The 9,717-nt window shown below is 40.7% G+C and overlaps 1 protein-coding gene and 1 long non-coding RNA gene across 2 annotated transcripts in view; one reads left to right on the forward strand and one right to left on the reverse strand.

Annotated features, from left to right (window-relative positions):
- Nucleotides 1–7,444, reverse strand: part of TTC28 (tetratricopeptide repeat domain 28) — a 652,388-nt gene extending 644,944 nt beyond the window's left edge. The window contains exon 1 of the mRNA XM_056529536.1: nucleotides 7,427–7,444. The gene's annotated coding sequence lies outside the window, so the exon portion shown is untranslated. The remainder of the gene's footprint in view (nucleotides 1–7,426) is intronic.
- LOC130281878 (uncharacterized) lies at nucleotides 1,820–7,903 on the forward strand. The gene is made up of 3 exons (XR_008846147.1): nucleotides 1,820–2,236; nucleotides 3,943–4,064; nucleotides 7,439–7,903. It is a non-coding gene; the product is annotated as an uncharacterized LOC130281878 (long non-coding RNA).
- Nucleotides 7,904–9,717: the final 1,814 nt, after the last annotated feature.

Below are 9,717 nucleotides of genomic sequence, written 5' to 3' on the forward strand. Positions count from 1 at the left end.
TGACTGCACACTTTTTAGGGACACCTGTTCAATGGGGCTATAGCACAAATAGCTTATCAGCCACTCATAAAGCAGCAACTAAATAGATTTAGGCAGGTAGATATGGTTAAGACAACTTGCTTAAGTTCAAATCGAACACCAGCATAGGGAAGAAAGGGGATTTAAAGGCGTACTCCAGTGAAAAACATTTTTTTTTTAAAATCAACTGGTGCTAGAACCTTAAACAGATTTGTAAATTACTTCTATTTAGAAATCTTAACCCTTCCGGTACTTATCAGCTGCTGTATACTACAGAGGAAGTTCTTTTCTTTTAAAATTTCTTTTCTGTCTGACCACAGTGCTCTTTGCTGACACCTCTGTCTCAGGAACTGTCAAGGGCAAGATAGGTTTGCTATTGGGATTTGCTCCTACTATGGACAGTTCCTGACATGGACAGAGGTGTCAGCAGAGAGCACTGTGGTCAGACAGAATAGAAATTTAAAAAAAAAAGAACTTCCTCTGGAGCATACAGCAGCTGATAAGTACTGGAAGGATTAAGATTTTGAAATAGAAGTACAAATCTGTTTAGCATTCTGGCACCAGTTGATTTAAAAAACAATTGTTTTTCCCCGGAGTTCCTCTTTAAGTGACTTTAATGGGGTACTCCACTGGCCAGTGTTCTGGCTGCGTAAATGTTCCGAACGCACCCAGAACACTGGCCAATGGAGTACCCCTTTAATTTTTTTTTTTTTTTTTTTTTTTATGCAAAAACCATCTTCAGGGTTTACAGTGAAAGGTCTCTGATTAAGAGCAAATTTTCAGTGAGTGGCATTTGTGTGGCTGAAAATGCCTTGTTGATGTTAGAGATCAGAGGAGAGTGGTTTGAGTCTGGTTCAAGATGACAGGAAGGCAACAATAACTAAATAAACCATTTATTGCAACCAAGGTACTCAATGATAATCATTTAAAGGGGTTATTTGGGAGGGAAGGTTTTAAAACTATAACGATTGTGTGAGATATAAAAAAATTAAACTGTACTTACCTCCAGTGCTTAGGTAAGTAAAGGTAAGTAAATCGCAGGCCGCAGCAATGTCCTGACTCAGGGATTTACTGAGTGGTAGTATGACAAATTGGGCCCAGGTGCTTCCCAGAGACAACATGTCACGCTGTACCTTAGGAAGACGGTTGTATTGAAGACCAGAGCAGGACAAGAGGCACTGCAGGAGCACTGGGGGAATTATTTTTTTTACCCCACACAAAGCCCTTTAAACCCCTCTAAAAAGAACAGCCTACCTGTCCTACCTCACTCCAGCAGGAGCATGCCAGACAGTAGACAGTGTTCCGAAGGAGAGCTAATGCTTAGGCACTCTGCAACATCGCACGAGAGTGCCCGAATGCCAACTCTCCAGTGACCCACATGTTGTCCCTTGTGAGTCACTGGATGTAACCGCCATGTAATCTCTTAGGTAGGGCTAGTGCCGAGGTCACCACTATATGGGTCATCATTATTTGGTGGTAATGTTAGTGGACATTTATCTGTTTTATAGTGGTGTTATTGGTAATATTGGTCTCTTTATAGTAGTTTTTATTTCATACCAGTATGATGTTATTATTAAAATATCGTGCATATTAAGTCCTGGTGTTGATGTCTTTTTATTTATTTTTTTATTTTTTTTTTTAAACCACAACCCTAAAAAGATCTTGCGTACACCCCTGGTATACATTGTATTTATCTCTATTCACATACATTCACAGGCAGAGTTGGTGGGGAAAGGCTATAATTTTCCAATGCCCCAGGCTCTGCCAACCCATACTGCACCACTGTATACGCAGCAAAAGAGACAACTTTATATGTTAGAAGGAGCCATGGTTCCCACTTGTCATATACAGAACAGCAGGCCCAATGTCTGAAAGCAATGCTGTATTTGACAGGACAGGAATCATTAGGGCTCACCTTTAAAGAAACCATGCTGCAGATATCTATAATACTTTACCTAAAGCATACAAAATGTATTTTATATGGTTACTTTTGTGCAGAGGCAACTGGGAACATCATGACATGGCATAGTATGCAATATTAATGAGATATTCTTCTATATCAGCACAGAGCATCACACCTGTGCATTGCCTACAGAAACAAAGGATCTGCAAAGACTTTGAAAAGAAAACCAGTGCATGAAGGTATTGGGTGATGTGGGTTTAATGCCATTAAAAAGGAAGCTTAATTTATAATCACACAGATTTTACTGCCAAAATTGTAAGTATATCAATTATAAAGCATTGTCTTCTTCTTTTTGTTGTAAGGTATGTTTTTTCTAGTGGGTAAATGACAAAACATAATATCAAACAGTCTATTGGTCAAAGACAAGGGTCATAGTTTATATCCTAGTCAAAGTAATTTGTGAGAATTCTACAAGAATAGTAACATAGTAACATAGTTCATAAGGTTGAATAAAGACCAGAGTCTATCAAGTTCAACCTATATCCCTAATGAGTCCTTACTGAGTTGATCCAGAAGAAGGCAAAAAACCCTCATACTAGAGGTAAAAATTCCTTCCCGACTCCAAATATGGCATCAGAATAAATCCCTGGATCAACGTTCTGTCCCTATAAATCTAGTATACATAACCAGTTATGTTATTATTCTCCAAAAATGCATCCAGACACTCTTTTACAGAGTTCACCATGACCACCTCCTCAGGCAGAGAATTCCACAATCTCAATGCTCTTACAGTAAAGAACCCCCGTCTGTACTGGTGTAGAAACCTTCTTTCCTCTAGACATAGAGGATGCCCCCTTGTTATAGATACAGTCCTGGGTATAAATAATCATGGGAGAGATCTCTGTACTGCCCCCTGATATATTTATACATAGTTATTAGGTCGCCCCTAAGCCTTCTTTTTTCTAAACTAAATAACCCCAATTCTGATAATCTTTCTGGGTACTGTAGTCCTCCCATTCCCCGTATTACCCTGGTTGCCCGTCTTTGAACCCTCTCCAGCTCCACTATATCTTTCTTGTACACTGGTGCCCAGTACTGTACACAGTATTCCATGTGTGTTCTGAATTATTTCCTTGTCGTGGGCATCTATGCCCCTATTGATGCCCCCCATGATTTTATTTGCCTTGGCAGCAGCTGCCTGACACTGGTCACTACAGCTAAATTTACTATTAACTAAGATCCCTAAGTACCTATGACCCTGGGAGTAACGTTTAGGCAATCTTAAAATTTACAAAACCTATTGGCTCCGATTAGATAAAACAAATAATGAATTAAGTGAAGCAGATAATGCCTCACCATTAGCATCTATAAAGATGGGGTGCTCTCCTTGTAAGAAGACACTGCTTGTGTTGCAGTATGATTGGTAGCCACATTAGTACTTTTGCATGTTATCAAATGAAAAATACATTCTTTATCTCTCATTCAATGAACTGTGATACTCAATTTGCCGTTTACCTGTTGTCTTGCAGCTGTCGTCTGCAATATGTTGGACCATGTGTTCACGCATGTGTAAGCATAGGTCAAATATCAAAAATAGTTATTTATTACACAGCGTTTTGAGACATTTCTCACAAATTTACAGAAATTATATTACTTCTTTAAAACTTGTTATACTTGAAACCATACCAGAGGGGACTCCAAACCGATATCAATGGCTCATAAACCGTGAATCATTTTGGATATTTAAATTGGCAACATTGACACCGCTGGGCATGAATGAGACCATAGAGTATGTTCGCTAATTGTATATGGCACAATTGTGATTAAATGACTATACTGCTGTTCACATTGCATTTTATAATCATGTGACTTTTGTGTTTATTTTTATTATATATTTTCTTTATATGTATACATTATGTGTAGTCTATAATTATGTCATGTATACATGTATTTTGTCAGTGAAACGCATTGCATCTTGGAAATAAAGTTTATATCTCCACCTTGTCCTGCATTGTGAGTAGTTCCTGCGCCCAGCTGAGCCAGCATTTACCTGAAGCTATCCTGATCCATACAGCCGGAGGGCAGCGGAGCTCTCTTTATATTCATTATCATTGTTGTGTATGGAGCTGCACAACATTTCAGGGTGAGCGGTTTGATTTTCTCCCCTTCACCTTTATGTCCCCTTTTTAATTACACTATGGAGCACTCTCTGTACTATGTTTAGAAAGTCCTTTTCCACGTCAGTCGTCCCAAGTGTTCTCCCATTTAATACATAATCCCAGCCCGGATTTTTCCTCCCCATGTGCATAACCTTACATTTATCAGTGTTGAACCTCATGTGCCACTTCCCAGCCCAAACTTCCAACCTATCCAGATCCATTTGTAACAGTGCACTGTCCTCTATTGTGTTTACCGCTTTACAGAGTTTAGTATCATCTGCAAAGATTGCTACTTTACTATTCGACCCTTCTACAAGGTCATTAATAAATATATTAACCTGTTAAAGACCCATGACATACACGTACGTCATGAGTCCGCTCCCAATCTATAACGCGGGGCCACGGCGTGTCGGGCCCGGCCTCTAACAACGGCCGGGACACGTGGCTAATAGCACGCAGCATTGATCGCGGTGCCGCACGCAATTAACCCTTTAGACGCGGCGTTCAAAGTTGAACGCCGCATCTAAAGTGAGAGTGAAAGCACGCCGGTTAGCTCAGGGAGCTGTTCGGAATTGCTGCGGCGAAATGGAGGCATCCCGAACAGCTTACAAGACAGCCGGAGGATCCCTACCTGCCTCCTCGCTGTCTGATCACTGAATGACTGCTCAGTGCCTGAGATCCAGGCATGAGCAGTCAAGCGGCAGCATCATCGATCAGTGGTTTCTTATGAGAAACCAGTGATCAATGTAAAAGATCAGTGTGTGCAGTGTTATAGGTCCCTATGGGAGCTATAACACTGCAAAAAAAGTGAAAAAAAAGTGAATAAAGATCATTTAACACCTCCCCTATTAAAAGTTTGAATCACCCCCCTTTTCCCATAAAAAAACTGTGTAAATAAAAATAAAAATAAACATATATGGTATCGCCGCGTGCGGAAATGTCGAAATTATAAAAATATATCATTAATTAAACCAAACGATCAATGGCGTACGCGCTAAAAAATTCCAAATTCCAAAATAGTGCATTTTTGGTCACTTTTTATATCATGAAAAAAGGAATAAAAAACCATCAATAAGTCCTATTAATGCAAAAATGGTACCGCTAAAAACTTCAGATCACAGCGCAAAAAATTAGCCCTCATTCTGCCCCATATGCGGAAAAATAAAAAAGTTATAGAGGTCAGAAGAGGACAATTTTAAACGTATTAATTTTCCTGCATGTAGTTATGATTTTTTCCAGAAGTATGACAAAATCAAACCTATATAAGTAGGGTATCATTTTAATCATCTGGACCTACAGAATAAAGATAAGGTTTCATTTTTACTGAAATATGTACTACGTAGAAACGGAAGCCCCCAAATTTACAAAATGGCATTTATTTTTTTCAATTTTGTCTCACAATAATTATTTTTCCTTTTCGCCTTAGATTTTTGGGTAAAATGACTGACGTCATTACAAAGTAGAATTGGTGGCGCAAACAATAAGCCATCATATGGATTTTTAGGTGCAAAATTTAAAGAGTTATGATTTTTTTAAAGGCAAGGAGGTAAAAACGAAAATGCAAAAACGGAAAAACCCCGGGTCCTTAAGGGGTTAAATAGAACAGGACCCAAGACTCACCCCTGTGGTACCCCACTAGTAACAGTCACCCAATCAGAATAAGTACCATTAATAACCACCCTCTGTTTCCTATCATTGAGCCAATTACTTACCCACTTACACACATTCTCCCCGAGCCCCATCCTTCTCATTTTATGCACCAACCTTTTATGAGGCACCATATCAAATGCTTTGGAAAAATTGCCCCTGGTCCAGTCTGGAGCTCACCTCCTCATAAAAGCTGATCAGGTTAGTTTGACAGGACCGATCCCTCATAAATCCATGCTGATATGGAGTCATACATTTATTTGTATAAAGATACTTCAAAATAGCATCTCTTAGAAAACCCTCAAACAATTTACATACAACAGAGTTTAAACTAACAGGCCTATAATTCCCAGGGTCACCTTTTGACCCATTTTTAAATATTGGCACCATATTTGCTATGCGCCAGTCCTGGGGAACCTTCCCTGTCAATATAGAGTCCTTGAATATTAAAAATAGGGGTCTGTCTATTACACTACTTAATTCCTTTAGAACACAGGGGTGAATGCCATCTGGGCCTGGGGATTTGTCTATTTAGATTTTTTGTATGCGGCACTGTACTTCTTCCTGGGTTAGACAGGTGACCTGTACTGGGGAGTTTACCTTATCTAGTTGTATTTCACCTGCCATTTCATTTTCCTCGATGAATACAGTGGAGAAGAATTTGTTTAATATATTTACTTTGTCCTGATCCCCGTTTATAATTTCTTCTTTATAAGTTTTTTTTGGGGGTTAGTTTTACTCTCTTTGGCAATGAGTTTTTCTGTCTCTATTTTGCGGCGTTTATCTGTTTTTTTTACATATTTTACATTTTTCTCTATAGCTTTTTAATGCTTCTTCACTGTTGTCCTGTTTTAGTAGTTTAAATGCTTTATTTTTGTTGTTTATTGCCCCCTTAACATTTTTATTCATCCACATTGGTTTTCTTTTATTTCTGACCCTTTTATTCCTTTTATTCCCATAAGGTATATACCTCTTACAGTGAGAATTTAAGATATTTTAAATTAAGAAAAAGTCTCCCATTTAGTGTCAGTATTCTTGTTTTTGAGGACATCATTCCATTTTATATTGTTAAGGGCTTCTCTGAGTTGATCAAACTTTGCCTTCCTAAAATTCATTGTTTTTGTGGCCCCTCGAGAGATTCCCTTATTAAAGAACAAGTTATAATGTATTATATTATGATCACTATTTCCTCAAATAGTCACATTCTTTGCCTCATTGTGTGATCTAAATTCCTTGATAACAAAAGTCTGCTACACCAATAGAGAATACACGACATCCTCGGGACTATTGTGCCTGGATAAAAATAAGTCATTGCGAACTAAAGCAATATGGGGGGAGATTTATCAAAACCTGTCCAGAGGAATAGTTGCTGAGTTGCCCATAGCAACCAATCAGATAGCTTCTTTCATTTTTCAGAGGCCTTTTCAAAAATGAAAGAAGCAATGTGATTGGTTGCTATGGGCAACTGGGCAACTTTTCCTCTGCACAGGTTTTGATAAATCTCCCCCATGGTGTCCACCCTAGCAGAGTGTGCATGCTGGTCTGGCATACACATGCATTCATATTACAGTTACATATATGGCTCAAGTAGACTGGTGAAAGCATGAATTACAGGTGAAATATCATTGGGAAGTCATCTTTACTTACAAAATGCTGTACTATATATACATAGCTTTAGTATATTGGTGTTTTTTCTCACTTTAATTTTTAGGTCAGTGGTGGTTTTTCCAAAATGCAGCATGTAGTAATCCCCAATCCATGGAATAAAGTCGTCCAACCGCTGGGATCTTCCTCAATCCCCATGAAGTAATGAAGTAAAAATGCAGCAAAGTACAGCCCCCTTAATGCACCTGAGAGCCCCCACTGCCCCTTATTGTTCCCCACTATATTTTCTACGTGACCCCACTCAGCACTGATGCACTCTTACAACCCCCAGTGTCACCTTAATGCCCCTACTAACGAAATGTAGTGTTGCCTCCTTATATTACCCATCACTCAGTAATAGTGCTACTCATATGTCCCTCACTTAGAAATGGTCACTCCTTGTGTCTTTGGGCTTATAATCTTTAGGATGCTGGGATGGGATCCTGCGCAGAGATCCTGTCCTGTTGTCTCATAGGCTGTAGGCCTAAAGGACAGTCACATGGAAATCTGGGACACTATTTCAAAAACCTGACATGAGCCCCAAATGTCTGGTTCTAGTAACACTCCTACTTCTTCATCATAAAAACTGTGGAATAGACTACCCCAGGTGCTGGATATAGCAGTTACAGCTGAGTGCTTCAAATTAGGCTTAGATGATTTCTTACAACAAAATGACATTAAAGTTTATGCAAATGTATAGAATTAGAAACACAAGTTGAGTTTGGTTGGTCCTCGGACTTTACCTTCCACAGTGATAGCACATTATTATTTTTGGGTGTTTCTTTTGTTTGCACATGTGCTTAATTGTATTTTTACATGTGAAGTTGTGTCCAAAAGAGCTAAAGGTTTTGTTCTGATGACAAATTCCCTTTAACCTTCCAACGTGTAGATGAGGGAAACTTTTCTAATGTACACAAACATTGGCCACCTGGACTTACCATTTTTTGATCCTTAATAGTTTTTTGTTATTTCAGAAAAAAAGCTGATTTGGAATATTGGAATATGGAATTGCTTTTAGTGGGCACCATATTTATTAATAGGGCATGGGGCATTGTCAGGAACCGGACTGGAAGCGGTAGTGGATCCTCTGTGTTAGTGAGGCGATGGCGTGGGCCGTACCAGGGGACCGGTTCTAAGAAGTTACTGGTTTTCACCAGAGCCCGCCGCAAGGCGGGATGGACTTGCTGTGGCGGTAACTCCCAGGTTGTATCCCCCGATAGTGACTCAACCTCACTAACAGCTGAGATAGGCGTAGTACACAAAGATAAGGCGAGGGCAAGGTCGGACGTAGCAAGAGGTCAAAGCAGGCGGCAAAGGTTCGTAGTCATGGGCAACGGCAAAGGTCTGGATACACAGGCTTGGAAACACACAGAACGCTTTCTCAGGGCACTAGGCAACAAGATCCGGCAGGGACAGGAAGGGGAAGTGGTTTTTTATAGTGTAGGGAGTGTTTGGAACTAATTGGGCCAGGCACCAATTAATGGTGCACTGGCCCTTTAAATCTGAGAGACCCGGCACGCACGCGCCCTAGAGAGCGGGGCCGCGCTCCGGGACTGGGCAGGAGGACGGGGCCGGTGAGTGACACGGGATGCGACCCGCGGGCGGGCACGTCCCGCCGCGGGGATCGCATCCCCGCCGAGAGACACAGAGCAGCGCTCCCGGTCAGCGAGTCTGACCGGGGCGCTGCAAGCAGGAGTGTAACGCTGCGAGCGCTCCGGGGAAGAAGCGGGACCCGGAGCGCTTGGCGTTACAGGCATACTGCATGCAGAAAAGATATTGGCATAATGTTTCCTACCTAAACCTTGTGGGAGAGGAAAAGCAAAAAGCATGACGCTCTTGTCCTCATATCCCGACCTCATATACAGTCCTCAAATCTCGTCCTAATATCTTGACCTCATATCCCTTCCTCAGCTGGGGCTGAGCTGTGAAGAAAAGATTATAGGCTGAAAATAGAAGCCGGGGGTTGACCTTATGGAGCATAGCTCGTTGGAGGGGCGTGGCTTGCAAGCTAAACCAACAAATTCACCCGAAGATGTAGAGCTTTTGGGGTAAGGTAGGGCTGAGCTGTAATGAAGAGATTGTGGTTGAAGGACCTGTGATTGCGCGAAAATGGTGTTTTTAGCCTTGAGCCAAAACAAAAAAAAGGAATGAAAATTGAAGGAATGTGGTTTGTAAAAGGACGTAGCTTGCAAGCGAGACTGATACACTCACCAGGAGATGCAGATCGGAGCTTGTGGAGTAAGGTATCGGAAGTCTCATAGACTTGCATGGGGCTTTAGACAAAAACGTCAACCCTCGAAAATGGTGGTGGGTTAAGGTTAATTTAACTATCCTAGATATAACATG

The sequence above is a fragment of the Hyla sarda genome, chromosome 1 (assembly GCF_029499605.1).
Source record: "Hyla sarda isolate aHylSar1 chromosome 1, aHylSar1.hap1, whole genome shotgun sequence".
Classification (NCBI taxonomy): Eukaryota; Metazoa; Chordata; class Amphibia; order Anura; family Hylidae; genus Hyla; species Hyla sarda.